Genomic DNA, 17,087 nt, shown 5'->3' with positions numbered 1-17,087 from the left:
GTCTGAGCACCACAGCTGTGTTTCTCTCCTCTAGGCTTTCTGTTTCCTGTGGTGATTATTTGTCAGGTCCTATAGGTTTTGTTTACTGGGAGCAAGGGGGGTCAGACATCTGCTCTTAGGCTCTTATTTTCCTGAAGATGTTTCAGATGTATTTGGGCCCAATTTGTGGCATTTGTAGGCAGGAGTTTCACCTGTTTCTATCATAGTAGCACTGACGAGGGATGTCGGCATTTCTCCGTGTTTCCTTTGTTTTCTCTTTTGTCATGATTATATCTTGTTTGTTTATATCTTTCCCAAAGATTGGAAAGCAGATCCTGCTTTTTGAAAAATGCTGTGGCCCCCTTTTTGTTTTCCTAGAACTACTTTTCATTTATGCTACAGACTGAGTGTGTGTGTCCCTCAAAATTGGTACATAGAAACCTAACCTCCACTGTGATGGTATTAGGAGGTAGCCTTTGGGAGGTGGTCAGTCTCAAGGGTGGGGCCCCTGTGAACGGGATTAGTGCCCATATCAGAGAGACCCCAGAGAGCCCCTCGCCCCTTCCACCCTGTGAGGACAGAGAAGACGGCTGTCAGTGAACCAAAAAGCAAGCCAGTGGCTGGACCTGAGACTTCCAGCCTCCAGAACCAAGAGACATACATGTTGGAGGAGGTTTATCAGCCCCCCAGTCTATGGCATTTCGATAGTGCAGCCCAAACAGACAAACAATTCCTGAACCCACATTACAAATCTACGTAGAAAATGCTGAGAATTCCTGATGTCTAATAACTGTCTCCTAAATATTAGTTGTTTTTGTCATTACTGGTACTTAAATTGTGAAATGGTTACCTTTTAACTCCTACTATCCAAAGAAGACAACTTGTATTTTATTGTCATATTTTCATATTCTCTTCTAACAGAGTATTGGATTCTTAACACTATTCATATCTGTTAAGTATGATGCAAAAAACGTCCCTCTTTCAATAACTTTTGATATTTAATTCATTTAGGAAACCATATTAGAAACGTCTATTTTTGTATGAAAACTGTGTTTATCTGGTGTGACGAGTCATTTTCAGACTGCATCCCATAATTTCACCATGTTTGAGTTCTTGTTTGTGAGCTGAAGTAGATTTTATTTTGGAGAAGAGCTTTTGGGTTATAAACAGATGGAATCCTTGAGCATTTGAGGATCATTTTCCCCTTTGCTTCCACATATGACAAGACTTCTCGGGTGGATATGCAAGTCTTTGGGCACCAATTTTTCTGTGTTAAGAAGAGAAAGATTTTTCTGAAGTAAGATTAAGTCAGGGAGCTGATCGGATCCTCAACCCGGCTGCCACCTGCTCCTTTGGACAGACGTTCTATGGACAAACCACTCAGAAATGGCCCTGTGTGTGGTGTGGAATGTGGGGGAGCAGGCAGCTTGGCATGGCACCTGTTCTGTCCCCAGCAGCTGGGTGGATTCAGAGTTTGGGGCAGATGGGAGGGAGAAGCCAGAGTGCAGACACCTGCTACCCAGGCAGGGGGCTGCTGGGGTCACCCCTCGGTCAGGGTCCATGTGGGCGCAAGAGCGGATCCACCCTCATCCACGATGTTCCCAAGGGGAATCCTGGCCTTTGACTGGCACGGCCTGCAAGGCAGCCCTCCCTGTGTCCCCAGTGCCCACCACAACTGGGCAGCCACGACCCCCAGGGCTGCTTCCGTCTGACTCCCGCATTCACTGGGAAGCCACTCTGCTAATGTGGCATGTGGTTCCTCTTTCTCTGGGGTCAGCAAAGCCTAATTAGTGTTCCTGGATGGGCAGCTGACCTGAATAGACATTTTTCCAAAGAAGACATCCAGACGGCCAACGGGCACATGAAGGTGCTCCACGTCACCCATCAGCTGGGAAATGCAAATCAAAACCACCATGAGGTATCACCTCACTCCAGTCAGAATGGCCACCATCCAAAAGACAAGAAGTAGCAAGTATTGTTGAGGGTGCAGAGAAAGGGGAGCCCTCCTACGCTGTGGGCAGGAATGTCCATTGGTGCAGCCACTGTGGACAGCAGTATGGAGCGTCCTCAAAAGACTGAAAATAGAAATGCCATATGACTCAGTAATTCCGCTTCTAGGAACTGACCCAAAGAAAACAAAATCTCTGATTCAAAAAGACATATGCACCCCTATGTTGGTTGATGCATTATTTACTATAGCCAAGATACAGAAGCAACCAGGGTCCATCAGTAGATGGATGGATAAAGAAGATGCAGTTCATATACACAATGGAATGTTATTCAGCCTTAAAAAAGAAATTCCTGCCATTTGCAATGACGTGGATGGACCTAGAGAGTATTACGCTCAGTAAAATAAGCTAGGTGGAGAAAGACAAATACTATATGATTTCATTTACTTGTGGAATCTAAAAACAAAACAAACAAAACAGCAGTGGCCTCATAGACACAGAAGTGACTTGTGGTTACCGTGGGGATGGGGTTGGAATGGGGCAGAGGGTGAGGGCATAAAGGGCCACAAAATCTCAATTGTAATATAAACTAGTCACGGGATGGATGTGCAGCATGGAGAATATAGTCAGGGATTCTGTGACATCTTTCTGTGTAGACAGATAGTAACTGCACTAGTTGGGGTGAGGATTGAATGATGTACATAACTGTTGAATCACTATGTTGTAGACATGAAACCGATATAGTATTGCATGGCAACTATAATTCACTAAAAAAGTGTTAAAATAACAAATGACTCATTCACATATAACTGCTTGATCCTCATGTAAAAGCACGGTCAAATTTGGCGTGTGTCTAAAGAACGATACTCACTTTCTGTCCATTGATAACCCAGAGTAAGGTTTTATTTTTACATTTTTATGAACAACAAGGTTTCTTTTTTAAAAAAAAAAAAAAAAAAGGAAGAAGAGCAGCTTGAAGCCCCTAACGGGGAGCTGCCAGCTATTGTTTTGTCGCCGGTGGGTCTCTGGTGCCCCCCAGGCCTACCTCCAGGACCCCCTTTCCCTCAGAGCCGACGCAACATCTGTCTCCAGTGTGTTCCTCAAAGCGACAGAGCTGTTCGTTCCCCAAGCAGATTTACTTTTACTTAGACACTCTAAAAATTTAACATCTCACCATTTAATTTTTCTGTGTGTGTGTCCCCTGCATACACAACTTCATATAAAAATGCACCCATGTCATTCCAATCATCATCGCATACAGTCTTTTTATTCTTCTTTTTCAGAAGAAGGGGACCCCGCACTTGGCTCCCCAATGCACGTCCTGCCCTGTCTTGAACCCCACCTTCACCCTCAGGGCATCCCTGCCCCCACCTTCTCTGTCCTCACATAATCCCGCACCGTGTCATACTGCAGCCCACACCTGGCAAGGACCCAAACGCACCAGCCCAACCTCAAGACGCCTCTCTGGTTCACGGCATGACTGTCCCCGCTCCGTGTCAGCCCGCTCTCCTTGTTTTAAAATTAGTTCCCGTGGGCTCTGTCCAGTCCTGTCAGAATACGCAGGGAACATAAACACCAGATGTGGCAAACGGCACCCTGTCTGCTGCTAACCATGAACAACGGCTGAGAGAAGAGAAGACGCCCTCCTAAAAGCAATGAGACTGCAGAACCGGCTGTCAGAGCCCTGCGCTTGTGAATGGAGACAAATTATTACACCTGCTTCCCTGGTTAAAAAAAGCAGCAGGAATCCGTGAAGACATTTTCAAATATGATTTTGAGTGGATCCATTCTTCCCTTCATTCATTCTATGGAGGCAGAAAGGGGGAAGTTGAAAGTGTCCATTGGTAGCACAAATCTTTGCACTAAGAGCGTCCTCAGGGTGTCTGAGTCCCCTCCCCCACCCACCACCATCGTATTCCAGAGGGCGGGATGCCTAAGGAATATGCAAATGAGGACATGTGACCATTAGCACAAATTGTACTGTATCCCCTTGGGTAAGTGAGACTTGCAATGCCCACCCAAATCCTCCCTGTTATCAACATACTGCTGAGGTGTCCATGCTACATTCACACCTAAGTCACACCCTTTTCCATGTTAAACTTTTGTGGGGTCTGATTACATTTTGACAAATATGTTCAGGGACAGATATGTCTTTCTGGAAGGAATCTCTTAGTGAGCTCTAGAAATAGCAGAGAGGAACAATAACAATGCATACTTACTTATATTTTATTCTTTAACTGTTTCATTCACCTTTTAGACTGTCGCCCCCGTCATATCGTAAATATGACTATTCACATTTCTTAAATGACAGGAAAGTAGGTTTAGAAAGGATCGATTCTCAAGTGGGTTAATGAAATGCAGCTGTACATCCAATTCTGTGTAACTCAGAGGCACATGAGCTTTTTCCACCATACTACATGGATATTATATTTTACCTGCGGCAGGGGGTGCAAGGCAAAGAAAGCAGCCCGTGTGCTGAGCTTTTTCCAAAGGTCCGTTCACTGGGTGGACGGCCACAGACAACCCTGTGTGGCCGAACAATAAAAATAGTGACGACTGTAGTTTGTGTTACTCTTTGTGTTGGGTGGGGGCAGAGTAGAAACCTGCTGACTTGCACAGTTTCAAAACATGGAATCTAACGCACAGGTGCAGGGCGGGGACGTTTTCCACCCCAACATGTGTCTCTTTGGCACGTGGATTATTTTAGGCTGATTATTTTTCAGTAACGGAAAACTCAGGAAGCTTTTCTTTCTGCCTGTCTTGCACCTGCCTAAAGGAACCCAGAGATGGGACATTCTCCAGGAAGGGCATTTCACTGCAGATAACTACACTATACTATGAACTAGAGGTGGTAAACTGGCAAGGCCTGTTGGGTCCAGTTCCTCTCTGTGTCCCATCATTTCTGGGTGGCCCAGAAAACCTCTGTTTTCCAAACATTGGTTCTTTTCCATCTTCCTGTGAACTGCCCTTGTTTCCATTGAGCCTCAGGCCCCTACCCCTTCCCGGAGGTCCAGCATGACATAGACACCTCATTTTGCCCAAGTGTCGTTGGGATCTCTCATGTCTGTGTGGATTCCCATACATAATTAACTTTGATTTTCTGCTATTAATCTGTCACATGCCCATTTAACTCTTAGACCAGCCAGAAGAACCTTGAAGGGTAGAGGAGAATCTTCCTCCCCAACAAAGGGCACTGGACATGCCGAGGATTTGTTCTGTTTCTCTTAAGAGCCCAGCATATTTATGAATTAATTCACTTTAATTTGGGATGCTATGGCTGGCAGATAAACTGAAATGCAGAATCTTACATAAAATGTTTTGCTGTATTCTTACAAGCATAGTCTGTGACTCGAAATAGACCAAAGGAAGCTAAAATCTTTCTAGACCTTTCTCAGTTCTGCTGAGCATTACTCAGCAGGTGCCTTTCCAACTGCTGAGATGGGGAAGAGTTTAAAATAATATAAAGAATGCCCCTTGGTGTATGTGTGCCATGAAGTTTCTGCCTGCGTCCAAAACTTCAAGGCTATCGGAGAACAAAGATCTCCCAGCCTGAGCAGTGAGACTTCGTACATAACATGGATTTCGAGACATGAAGCACGAACAAGAAAAGAAACACAAGAACCGTGGCCGGACAGTGGATGTCACAACACACTCGGACACGTGCCTATAGACTTCAGTGAAAAAATCCTGAGCATTGCAGGCAGATGGAAATAAAATGTCCTAAAATAAAATAACTGGGACTTGGGTGGAGTGGGGAAGAAAAGACAGAGAGACATCCTTCTCATTTTCATTTCTGAGTGAGATTTTAGAAGAGCCACGGCCGAAGTCAGCGTCCCAGCAAAGACAAACCCCAAGACCAGAGATGGGATGTGGGTTGGTGAGAGTGCCAAGCGATAGGGGCACGTGGAGGAAAGAAGACTCAGAAGCACCTGTGTGGTAGGCGGGCCTCTGGCTGGATCCCACTGAGCCTGGCCTCCTGAGATTCACCCTTGCGTGTGACTCCTTTTCCGTGAATAGAGTCCAGATAAAAAGGCATCTGACATCGGGGCATTTTCTAATCAGCTCAGACTGTCATAGCAAAATGCCACGGATGGGGGCTTACCGGACAGAATCCGCTGTGTCCCAGGCGGGAAGTCCAAGGTGAGCGTGCCGGCCGTTCTGGTTCTGGTGAGAACGTTCTCGCTCGTTTGCAGACACTGACTTCTCGCTGGGTCCTCCCGTGGTGGACAGACAGCAAGCCCTGATGTGTCTTCCTCCTCTTGTAAGGATGCCGGTCTTATCAGGGGGCCGCCGTCATGGCTGTGTCCACAGCCGCGTGGAACAGAGAGGCCCTCTGCAGAGCTGAATCCCCTCAGCGGTCACATCCTGAGCTTGGCTGCAGGTCAGTCCAGGTGGGGTTTGCAGAGGAGGCCACAGCCTGGCCGGGCAGTTAGATTTGTACTTTTGGGGGAACCCATCCAGAGGGCCTTGGTCTGCGCACGTGTCAGTAAACATTGCTTTGGGTCACTAAACTGGAGAAAATTGGATAATCGCATACACAGCAATAATCCATACGATATGCTGGTCCTGTTCAAACACTGAAAGGGTTCTAGAAGGTGAGAAGGGCTCAAGTGGGCTCTGTTGATTCTCAACGAGCTAATAAGTGCCAGTGAAGGCAAGTTAAAGAAGGGTATGCAGTTCATTTAAAATGAATACTTTCTACCCAGTTGAGATTTCTGAAAATGGAACAAGTTTGTACGAAAAGCACTACATTTCTAATCAGAAGAGATTTCAAATGGGGATGGAATGCCCATCTCCCAGAGACGTCATAGGCTTCCCCGAGTCTTGCATGAAAGCTCAACCCCATCCCTGGTTCTCGAACCAGGGCACCCATGAGAATTAACACGGGGAAATGTTAGAAAATGCCAAGTTACAAGCCTCACCACTGCAGTTTCTGATCTCGCAAGCTGTCAGTGAGTCCCAAGTTGCATATTCTTTGACAGGTGGCTCACTTTTGATGTAAGTTCAAGGACCGCTGGTTGGAGCTCATTTGCCTAGAAGACCAGTAAGCACCCAACCTTTGGATTTTAGGGCTCACCTTTAAATGCCCATAACCAAGAGAGTGAATGCTTTCTTGTTCCCAGTAGTTTTTTTCATAGACTTAGTCTTTTTCCACAAATATCTCCCCCCTGCCACCCTCCAAGCAGGCAAGGTAAATGTCGACCTGAAACTCTTTTTCCTGAGAGGCATGCGGTGATGTCCTGCGCATGCTATTTTCATCAACTTAGCAGAAAGAAACAGAATCCTGTCCATTTTCAAGGAACCCTCTCTGAAGCGCTCTCCTGACAACCTGGATTTTCTGCTAAGCGTGGGTCAGAGAAACGAGACAAGAATGTGTGTGTTCCCTCCATAAATACAGGGCACCGGTACTGGCGCAGACACAGCCCTGGACAAGAAGCTCTCGACCTTCAGGGGCTGCACAGCCCAGAGGAGACCCAGAAATGTTGTGATATGAGCAAGATCCCAGTGCCATGAGGCAGGCAAAGAGCAAGGCAGCCCAGCCCCTGCGTGGGGCAGGAGGGGTACCTGAGGAACCCAGGAACCTCCCTTTAGGCTGTCGAGCATTGAGACTTTATTTTCTGGGCATTTGGGGGTGGGGGGCGGGGTGTGCTGAAGAATTTTACACAGGAGAGTAACAGTCATATTTCAGAAGATCACCCTGACTTTTGGTATGGAACAGATGAGTGAGATACTTCATTTATTGCATTTGAAGAATTACATGCAAATAATTGTGAAAGTCAGTTATCGTGAAAAGAATTCTGAGTCATAATAGACGCTGGCCATGGGGATGTCCGTACAGCGGGGAGAAGACAGCCAGTGGTTCTGTAACGCCTTCCTAGCTTGACAGATAGTGACCCCACTAGAGGGGGTGAGGAGTTGACAATATGAGTAGCAGCCGAACCACTGTGCTGTACATTTGAGACCAATACAAGATTCTATATCAACGTACGCTTCAATAAAAATAAATTTAAAAGAAAGAGGCTCACAAAAAACAGCCCATCCTGTCCCCAGCTCCTTCCTTCTCCCATGTTGACTGTTTTCCTGGAGGCCGTGAGCACCTTAATGGTTTCTTCCCAAATTGAGAGGGAGACATTCCTTCTCCTGTTTGCTTAGAGGTACCTCTGCTCTCTTATCCTTTAAATGACTTTAAAACAATCACCAAAATAAACAAAACCACAAACCTGTGCCAGCCCCCTGTCCTTCACCCCAGTACGGGGTGATGTTTGGAGGCTGGGTGGTGGAGACGGGGAGGTTAATGGGTTGAACAGCTGCCAGAAAGCTCTAGGAGGAATTCGTCTTGCAAAACTGAAACTCTATCCCCATTTCCCCTGCGCCCCGGCCCCTGGCACCCTCCATTCTACTTTCTGCCCTCTTCTGCAGGACTCATTTTCTCACTGGTTCTGGGATCAAGCCCTGTTTGTTTTTTAAAATGGAGAGAATCATTCTTCACAAAGAGATTACACTCCCCTGGTGTAGACTGAGCAATGCTTAAAATCGAAGTTGCTGTGTTTGCAGAGGAAAGCACGGGGTGCTGGGTGTGGAAGCCTAGGACAGCTTCAGGTCCTCTATGCTGTTGTGTTTCCCACACAGAAGGCAAGGCAAGATACCCTCAGACATAAAGCAGTGCCTTAAAATCATTTCTTCAAGGCCCTCTATTCCAAATGTCCCTTTTGAAGGAATGACTTGTCAGCTGTACATCCCTCCCCACCCCGTGGCCCGGCCTGGGGCAGCTGCCCCCTACCCTCCATGGGCACAGAGAGGGCTGCAGGAAAGCAGATGACACGACAGTGGGAGCCCTGCCATTCCACTAGGATTTCCTGGAACTTTCACTTCATTTTGGACCTGAAGGAGTTTATCAAAACCCCCAAACTCCCTGGCAAGATGAGTTTTCCGAGTTCCACGGCTGACATCATCCCCAGCTCCTCAGGAATGCCCTCTGAGACATGTCACCCTTCCAGGACTTGAAGTCCCAGGGTGGCACATTAAAGCCTGTCTGTGCGCACCTGCTCCCTGTGATTTAAGGCAGTGACCTCCACCCGGAGATGCAGATCCTTCCCTTCTGGGGACAGCAGGCAGAGTCACAGGGCCGCCATGTGCCTGAGCTCTCAGCATCCTTCCAGAGGTGGGAGCATTTCAGTGTCACCCCCTGACACTCGGCTGGTCCCCGCCCGGCACTGTCTGTGTTCTCCCGACGACCTCCTCCCTGGGGTCCTTCCTGCCTCAGTTTTCCTTCTGAATCCTGCATCCTGGCAGCTCACGGATGCCCAGCCCTCCCACCCACCCTACACCTTTACACTGAGCATCGGACGGACCCTGTGGGGTATGCTGCCCCCCTGCTCACATGGATGAGCACAGAGTGTTCACGGGTGCAAAGGAGGCACACACACAGGATGGCCCCAGGTGGGAACCCCCCCGGCTTCGGGTGTGTATGTCTCTGCTCTCATGTGTCCGTCATCCACCCCAGATGGTAAACACGAGGCGAGAAATAAGAACTCCCTCAATGCATGTGTCGTCTTAACCACACACCTGCTACACCTGAAAGCGGGAGAATTGCAACTTGATGATTGGACTGTGAGTAAGACCCAGGGGTTCTTGGGTGTGCGGGCTCTGCTTTAGGACAAATACCTCCGAAGACATGACTGTTTGGGCCGATCTCCCCAGAAAGGCGTACATGGCATGCCACCTCCAGCAAGAAAGCCGTTGTCTAATGAGCAGAAGGGATGCACGTTCTCCAGTCGTCCGTTCTGCATGTGCAGTTCTGGGAAGGGCCTGGGCTCTGCAGACAGGCCTGGGGGACAATAGGCGTGAGTAGCTTAGTCGCTCTGGGCATCTGGACCCCGTGCTGAACCTCCACTGGCATTTGTCAAACGCTGTGCTGTTTCTTCCTGCCTCCCGTGAACATACCTCCTATGTTTCACCCCCTCTGAGGGCAGTTGTGTCTCGGTAATTACCTAATCTTATCATTGGCTTCTAGCACTTCTACCGGTTCTGAATGGGATGGTGTTGCCCCCCTAGGGAGCCTTTTGGAAATGTCTGCCCTTTTTAGCAACCAAAATACATAAAGACACGAAGGCTTTTCTGGGTAGGGTCAGTTATCAAGACACACTGGCACGCCGAGGCAGACCGCAACAGAGAACTGCCCCACGTCCTGCCTGATTCTCGGAAGCCTCCTTAAATACCCCTGCACATAAAGAACTTTTTCATCAGTATGTGAGCCTACAACCGAAGTCTGTTTTCCCCGTATACTCTATACCTTTTCCCCACAATGTTGAAACCCACTCATGTTCTTACAGAATCCAAGCATCATGGATGGTGAGGTAAGATATGGATACTTTCTTTTGCGTGGGACTTACCCAAACGTTGAGAGGCATTTGAGGACATTGTGGGAACGACAGGAGTTCTACTCGCCATCCTGGAATCATCTCCCATGCACAGCACTTTCCATGGCAGTTTATCCCAACCTGCTTCATTCCGTATTCCTGGAAGGATGTGCAGAAATAAGGCCGCTTGTGTGAGGGTGTGTGCTGTCTCCTTTTGTCCACCAGGACAGCCTGGGACCGGTGTCGGCAGGTCACCCTTACTTGGTCTGCCATTATCTCCCTCTTCTTCTCCTGCTACCTCCAAAAACATCTTGTCTGTTGTTCCTTCCCACAATGCTAAGTCCCCACTGCAGTGCATTCTGCATTCTCCTCTGCCATGCCCCACATTCCCCTTAAGAACGTCTGGCCATTGGGCGTCATCATTGGCGTGTTGGAATGCATATTATTTTATTAGAACCACTTTCCTCGATTTTCTTTATAGCATGGCTAGGGCATTGCACTGATTTATTTTCAAATTATGACTGTGCTAGGGTGTAGTGTGTGAGAGTTTTCATTATAAGATGGTAAAGAAGGCATTACATTCCTTACAAAAAGGCGCGTGGATGGCGATAATGTTGACGGCTTCTGGGATGTGCGAAGGACAGCCTCAGAAGCAATATTTCAGATTCAGCAGACATCCCTGAGACATGCTAATGCCCTGGCTGGGTGCTGAAAAAGGGTCCCACCTGGGAGTGGAGTAGGGAAGGGGGGCCAGCATTTACATCTGGTGTGGCGGCCACAGTTAGGGGACCACATCCAGTCTTCCGGTCGGTTCTCGTCATGTCCATAATGCCAAACACACATGTCTCCGGCACGTGCATGTCCCCCAGTGGGCAAGGACTCATTCTTGTGCCTCTGCCTCCAGGAAGCTGACTTCTTTCCCTCTGCTCTGCCCTGATGTGCGTCTAGGTAAGCCTCTGCCGCTCAGCCACTTTCTCTGTGGGGTAGGGAACATCTTGGTTCCTTGGACTTGAGTTCTAAGAACCACCAAGTACAACAGATGTGCTTTAGACTCAACGCCCGACTTCAACCATATGTTTATCCCGAGGGTGACTCAGTTTACATCTCTATCTTCAACACCTTTAACCTGACTGATTTTGATTAGCCAGGGGAACCATCGCCTGGCTTAACTGTGATAATGGATGGAAACCCGTTAGGGAGCCACAGGCATTATTATAATTCTCCCTTATTTGGGCCATTTTAGGTGAAACAGAAGGAGACCAGGTCACTTTATTTCCCCTTCCCAGGCACCAGAATCAGAGCATAAACGTGATACAGCTGTTGTAAAGGGCCGTTTCCTGGAGGCACACATCAGAACCATAGAATAAAATTTGCATTCCTGCAGGCTCTAATTTCATATTTATGAAATTTTTATAGGTTTCCTAATGGAGTCTATGCCTAAAGTTTTGCCAAGGTGTGAAAAATATGTTATAGTAAATGGATGTATCCACTGCTGGGCTTCAGATGTGAGAGTAAAAATATAAATAGTTGAAACATTTTCAGATGAAAGACTACAATGTAGGAGGCATCAGTCATATGCCATGCCATTAAGCACTTTGATATATATTATCCTATTTAATGCTTATAAAACTTCTTAAGGTAGAACTTACCATCTTCTTTTTATATATTAGGGGCTGGGACCAAGAGGCATGGTCCCCGATAGTAAATTGTGGGTGTGTTGGAACCAGATCTGCCCGCCCTCACTGTGGAAACAATTTCTCTGCTAGAATCTGCTCCTTTGGGTCCTGTCCTTTCACCTTTTTAGACCTCCTTTTCCTAATTGGAACTGCTACCGCCGTTTTGGCTATTCACCTCATGAACGTCTTTTTCCATCGTCAGATTTAGCCCTTTCTGCTTCCTGCTCCTTGTGAACAAATGCATCCCAGTGTCTGTAACAGAGATGCATACATTTCCATCTATCTGCAGACGGAAAATGGAAACCTCAGCCCACTGGACTATCGCTTTGAATATCTGTCCCCCGTAAATAGTGATGAGGGTAAACCCCGGGCACCGCCCCGTCAAGCCAGCCTGGGAAGACATCTCTGATCTTTGGGCCTTTCTGGAGGATGGGGCCGACCTGCTCATTTCACCCTGGAAAGAGAAGTCGTGTGTCATCTCCCCCCAGCAACAAGCCTGGTCTCTCACACACCACGCCTTCTCTACCAATGTCACACACGTGAAAAAGTGGCCATGCCCACACATGCTCTTGTTTCCATTTCAAACCTTGCAGGAGCAGGAACACAATTTCTCTTGCAAATCCCAGTGGCAGAGCTCTCACAAAGCACAAACGGTGAGAGTCGGAGAACTGAATTTCAACACACAAATAGTCCCCTCAGCCACATCATTTCAGTGGGTGCCTCGGTGATCAGGAAGAAGAAGATGTTGGCATTTATTAACAGTCATGTTATGTTGCGGTGACCTGCGAAAGCCATCGCCAAGAGCCCAGGTAGGCTGACGCAACGGCGTCTATACCTAGATACCGGATTACGGTGTGACTGGAAAAAGCCCAGGACAGGAGGTACACATTTAAGGGAAATAACCATGAAATAAGTTGAGCAATGCTGTGCAGAGCAAGGATTGGCAGTGGGGGGGCGCCCTGGGGGAGCAGGTCCCCTTTGGGGGATGAGCACCCTTTGCAGTGGCTGCCAGCCGTCCCCTGTTCCCTTCTGCATGGCCAGCATGCCACTGCGGGGCACATGCTGCCTTCTTTTGCTGTTTCCCGCCAGACCCTTCCCCTGGGGACTCTCTGCACCTGCTCTTCCTTACCCCGTTCGTGCACACCTGATGACCTTTTCCCTGAGCTGGTCGGCCATGGGATTCACCCCTCAGTCATTGCCCCCAGGCTCCCACAGAGCTCAGAATGCCATCCAGCATTCACGTCGTGTATGGTCCACCTGGCCATGCAAAACCTGACTCCTGGCCTCCTTTCCCACTTGCCCCCCACTTCACTCTTTGGGCTGCATGCCCGCCGACCCTCCTGCTTCTGTCTCTGTGCTTCTGTGTGCCCTGAAGACCCTCAAACAGGCTGTCCCCCTGGCTGGGTCCCTCAGCCCCTCTTCTCCAGAAAGTCGTGTTCACCCTCCAGCACGGTGGAGCTGCTCTTTCCTAGGAAAGCTCTGACCTGCTTTCCCTTCCACCTGTGGGGTCCGTCCCCAGGTGTGCCCCCCTGCTCTGTGGCTGTGCTCGCAGCCCTGCTTATAAGCGGTGACGCAGGGGTCCCTCCGTGACTGGTGGCCTCGGAGCCCCTCTGCTCCTCGCACTTGCCTGCTTCTTCTGTGTCCACTGCACACCTAGCGCAGCACTGCAGGGCAGAGGCACGAGGAATACCGGTGGAATTAAATCAGCGGTTCTCACCCAGAGGTCAGGCTGGCTCCCAGGGGACTCAGCAACCTCTGGAGATACTGGTTCTCATGCCAGGGAATGCTCCTGCCATGTGTGGGTTAGAGGAGTGTTCTAAATATCCTAATACTTGATAAGACAGGAAATGCAACTGCTCTGAAGTTAAATATCTTTTCTGAGACATCAAGAAAAAAACGAGTACAGCCACATCTGCTGTTCACAGCCCGTTTGCGTGCCCTGTTCTGGGGTCCTTTCCGTGACGAGGGAACTTTGCTCAGACAGGCAGACTCAAAGCAAAGAAGTCCTGGCACATGAGAAGCACCCAACTGCCTGCATCCTGCACCCCTTATGCATGGTGGTGTGTGCACACACGCATGCATCCATGCTTGGTGTATGCACGGGCATATTTCCCCAGAGCTCCTGTACCCTCTTACCTCGTGTATGCCATTAATCCTGGAGCCTTTCTGATCACCCCATGTCAGACAACTTTATAAATTCGTTTACTGCATATTTTGCCTGGAACATCAAAACAATCCATGAAAAAACATGAATTTTAATATTGAGATGAAGAAAGCATTCCCCTGAGTTCAATTACCATGTGTCGGCCTGTGAATATAAGTCTCACAAATACAATTAAAGTACCACAAAAGAAACAGCATCAATATTCCTTACCTCGCAGCCACTGCCGTACAGAGATGTGAGGGGCCGTGCCATCGGCTGGGGAGCTGACGGACGTGGACTGTTCATCTGTGGGTTTCAGACACCCTGGCCTCTTTCCCTTATCTTTTTGCTTTGTAAATTCCTCCTCCGTGTGAAGTGGGATTGTCCTGTATCCTTCCCCAGTGAGGAAATGCATCACATTCAGAGATACATAAATCTCTTACCAGAATTTTAGGAATCACCACGTTCCTAGAAGAGAGCTTCCAGATAAGGCTGAATTCCCGTAAGGCAGTCATTTAAAAATGGCCATGTTTTTCCTGCTGCAGCCCCTCAACTTTCTTGTCATGCTGAGAGGGCTTCTGTGTAAAGTACGTGTTTTAGAATTGATGAGGAGGTCGGGTGGGTGGGATGTATTTACGGGCTGGAAAATAAATTTAACACTGGACAATGTATTCCCACTCTGCTCTGCCTTCATGTAGGTTTTCCATTGTGTTCTGTAAGGATCCCCACCACAAACCCTATGTGTCCTGGACCCGTTCTCTCGCCCACTCTAGCTTTGCTAACCGATGCACTCGTGGTTGCTATCCCTGACTTTTGCTCAAAGGATAGATTCTGATTAGGATCAAGAATACGGCATGGGTTTCCTTTGACCAAGACTGACAGATAAAGACCTCACTCCAGCCTTTGGTGCCATTTCTGGGCTCCCCTATATGGTTGTGCCACCATTTCCCCCTGACTGTCCCCTCCTGGAGCAGCCCCTCGTCTGTGATCTGCTGCTGTTGACTCTCCTAGCGACTAAGAGCTCAGATTGAGCCAGACAACCCGTGGCGTACCCCTGCACAACCGCCTGTGGTTTACTGACACCCTCCACGACCTAGTTCCCCTTTCTGGAAAATGGGGATAACAGTTGTTCATGCTCAAGTCAAGCTATGACCAAAGCCCAGCGTGATGGGTCCGAGGGTCTAAGCTCAGTGGGACCCTGAGTGGCCTGAGGAGGGTGCTTCTCTTCACACACTCTCTCCAAGCCTCAGTTTCCCACCTGTAAAAGGGTGCGACAGTTAGCCTTCCTGATGTGATCGCTGTGGGGGTCCAGGGTGTTCTCTGAAGCAAAGGTGCCCTGTGAGCTGGAACACGTGGCACACGGCTGGTGACTGCCCGCATCAAGGGAGACCCCGCTGTAACGGATGCACAGGCAGGCAGGCAGGGAGACCTGCTCCAGCTCTTCTCTCTGGGCACGGGGCAGCAGCAATGGGTGGCACTGCTCTCACCCACCGTAAACCTTCCCTCTGGCTCCGGCGTTTTCTTCCCCTCACGCTTCACCCTCTTACAGGCGACCACCAACATCCACTTATCCCTCACTTTGAAACCCCGTCCAGCCCCGAGAGACACATGCACCACCTCCTAGCGGGGGTCCATTGATCGTGGCTGCACAGAAAAGGTTTCTGCGTGTTTGAAATTAATGATGGACAACTGCCCATGAAGCTACAAGGGGAGTTGTTCCGCACGGGGTTCCTTCTCTCTGGGGAAAGTGGCCCAGCAGGGAGATTCAGAATGTGGGTGTCCAGAAAACAGGTCAGACCTCACAGAGGGAATCACCCTTCGCAGTGGCCCCAGGCACAGGACAGCACGTGGCATGTGTCCCTGCTGTCCAGGGAAAAGCCATTTGCATGAACAGTGCTTCCCACCTGCTGGTTTGGGCCTTTCCTCCCCCAGCCCCAGCTCCAGGCCACCTGTTCTAAGCCAGTTCTTACCCCAACCCACAGCTGTGTGTCCTGTGTGTCCGGGTGACACTTGACGCAGACACAGAGACACTCTGTGCAGACGGCAGGGGACCAGGTGGGCAAGGCGCCGGCGAGGTGTGATTTTAGGCGAGGGTGGCTTGTCCAGGAGGACAGGACCCACTTACTTCCTCAGATGCCCAAATAATTGGCCAGGAGGCTTGCTTTTAGCTGTGAGCATTGATCAGTAACAGTGAGAGGCCATTTCCCATCGCTTGTCCTGGGAGGCCGAATTCGCAGAGGCCTGCTTGGTGAGTGACAATTTAATGTCCGCCAAAATTAATAGGAGGTGGTGTGAGAGTCCTTCACCAGAGAGTGGAAAACCAAACTGCAGGGGAGGGAGCGGGAGTTCTAGTTGGAGCTGAAGCATTCATTGCACGGCGGAAGGGAAGGGCTGTGTGTCTGTCTGCAGGGGCCCGGCAGCAGGATGAGCACCGTGCATTTCCATCCGAGGCTGGCAGCTCATTTTTAACCGTAACAACCACTTGTTATCAGGAAGACCTAATATTCAGAACTGCTTGTAGTGGTGGCTACTTTCTCTTATGTTTCCTTGCATGAGAATTGAGTATTTTCTTCCCTTAGGTTAAATAGCAGGAAGTAGACATTCACCGCATGGGCAAAATAAGAACATAAGAATTTAAAATTTATGATTTAAGACACTGAAATGCAGAGTGGCGGGGGGGGGACTCTGTCTCAGTCTAGATTTAGACAAGAATCTGAAACATGAAAATTTAAAACATTCTCTGGCTGTTTTCAATGCCAGACCTGGTTTTTCATCTGCGGAATATATAGTTTATCGGATTGCATCAGATTCAAACATGATGCAGCTTTTTAGTGAGGTGCCCTTTTCTCCGTTAGGATTTCACACCGTTCTACCAAGAACACCACAGGTTTCTGTACCGCTCTCCAAACACAGGCCCATTTTTTTTGTTCTTGAGATGAAATTAGGATCAAGTGCCAGGGGAGAAATGAGTTATTATTAC

At 48.7% G+C, this 17,087-nt stretch overlaps 1 long non-coding RNA gene across 1 annotated transcript in view; it reads left to right on the top strand.

The window, feature by feature from the left end:
- The first annotated feature begins 5,731 nt into the window (after positions 1–5,731).
- Positions 5,732–17,087, top strand: part of LOC118935976 (uncharacterized) — a 258,868-nt gene continuing 247,512 nt past the window's right edge. The window contains exon 1 of the long non-coding RNA XR_005034071.2: positions 5,732–6,309. This is a non-coding gene — a long non-coding RNA (uncharacterized LOC118935976). The remainder of the gene's footprint in view (positions 6,310–17,087) is intronic.

Source organism: Manis pentadactyla, chromosome X, assembly GCF_030020395.1.
Source record: "Manis pentadactyla isolate mManPen7 chromosome X, mManPen7.hap1, whole genome shotgun sequence".
NCBI lineage: Eukaryota > Metazoa > Chordata > Mammalia > Pholidota > Manidae > Manis > Manis pentadactyla.
The sequence above is the reverse complement of the archived record's forward strand: the minus strand, read 5'-3'. Positions and strand labels throughout refer to the sequence as shown.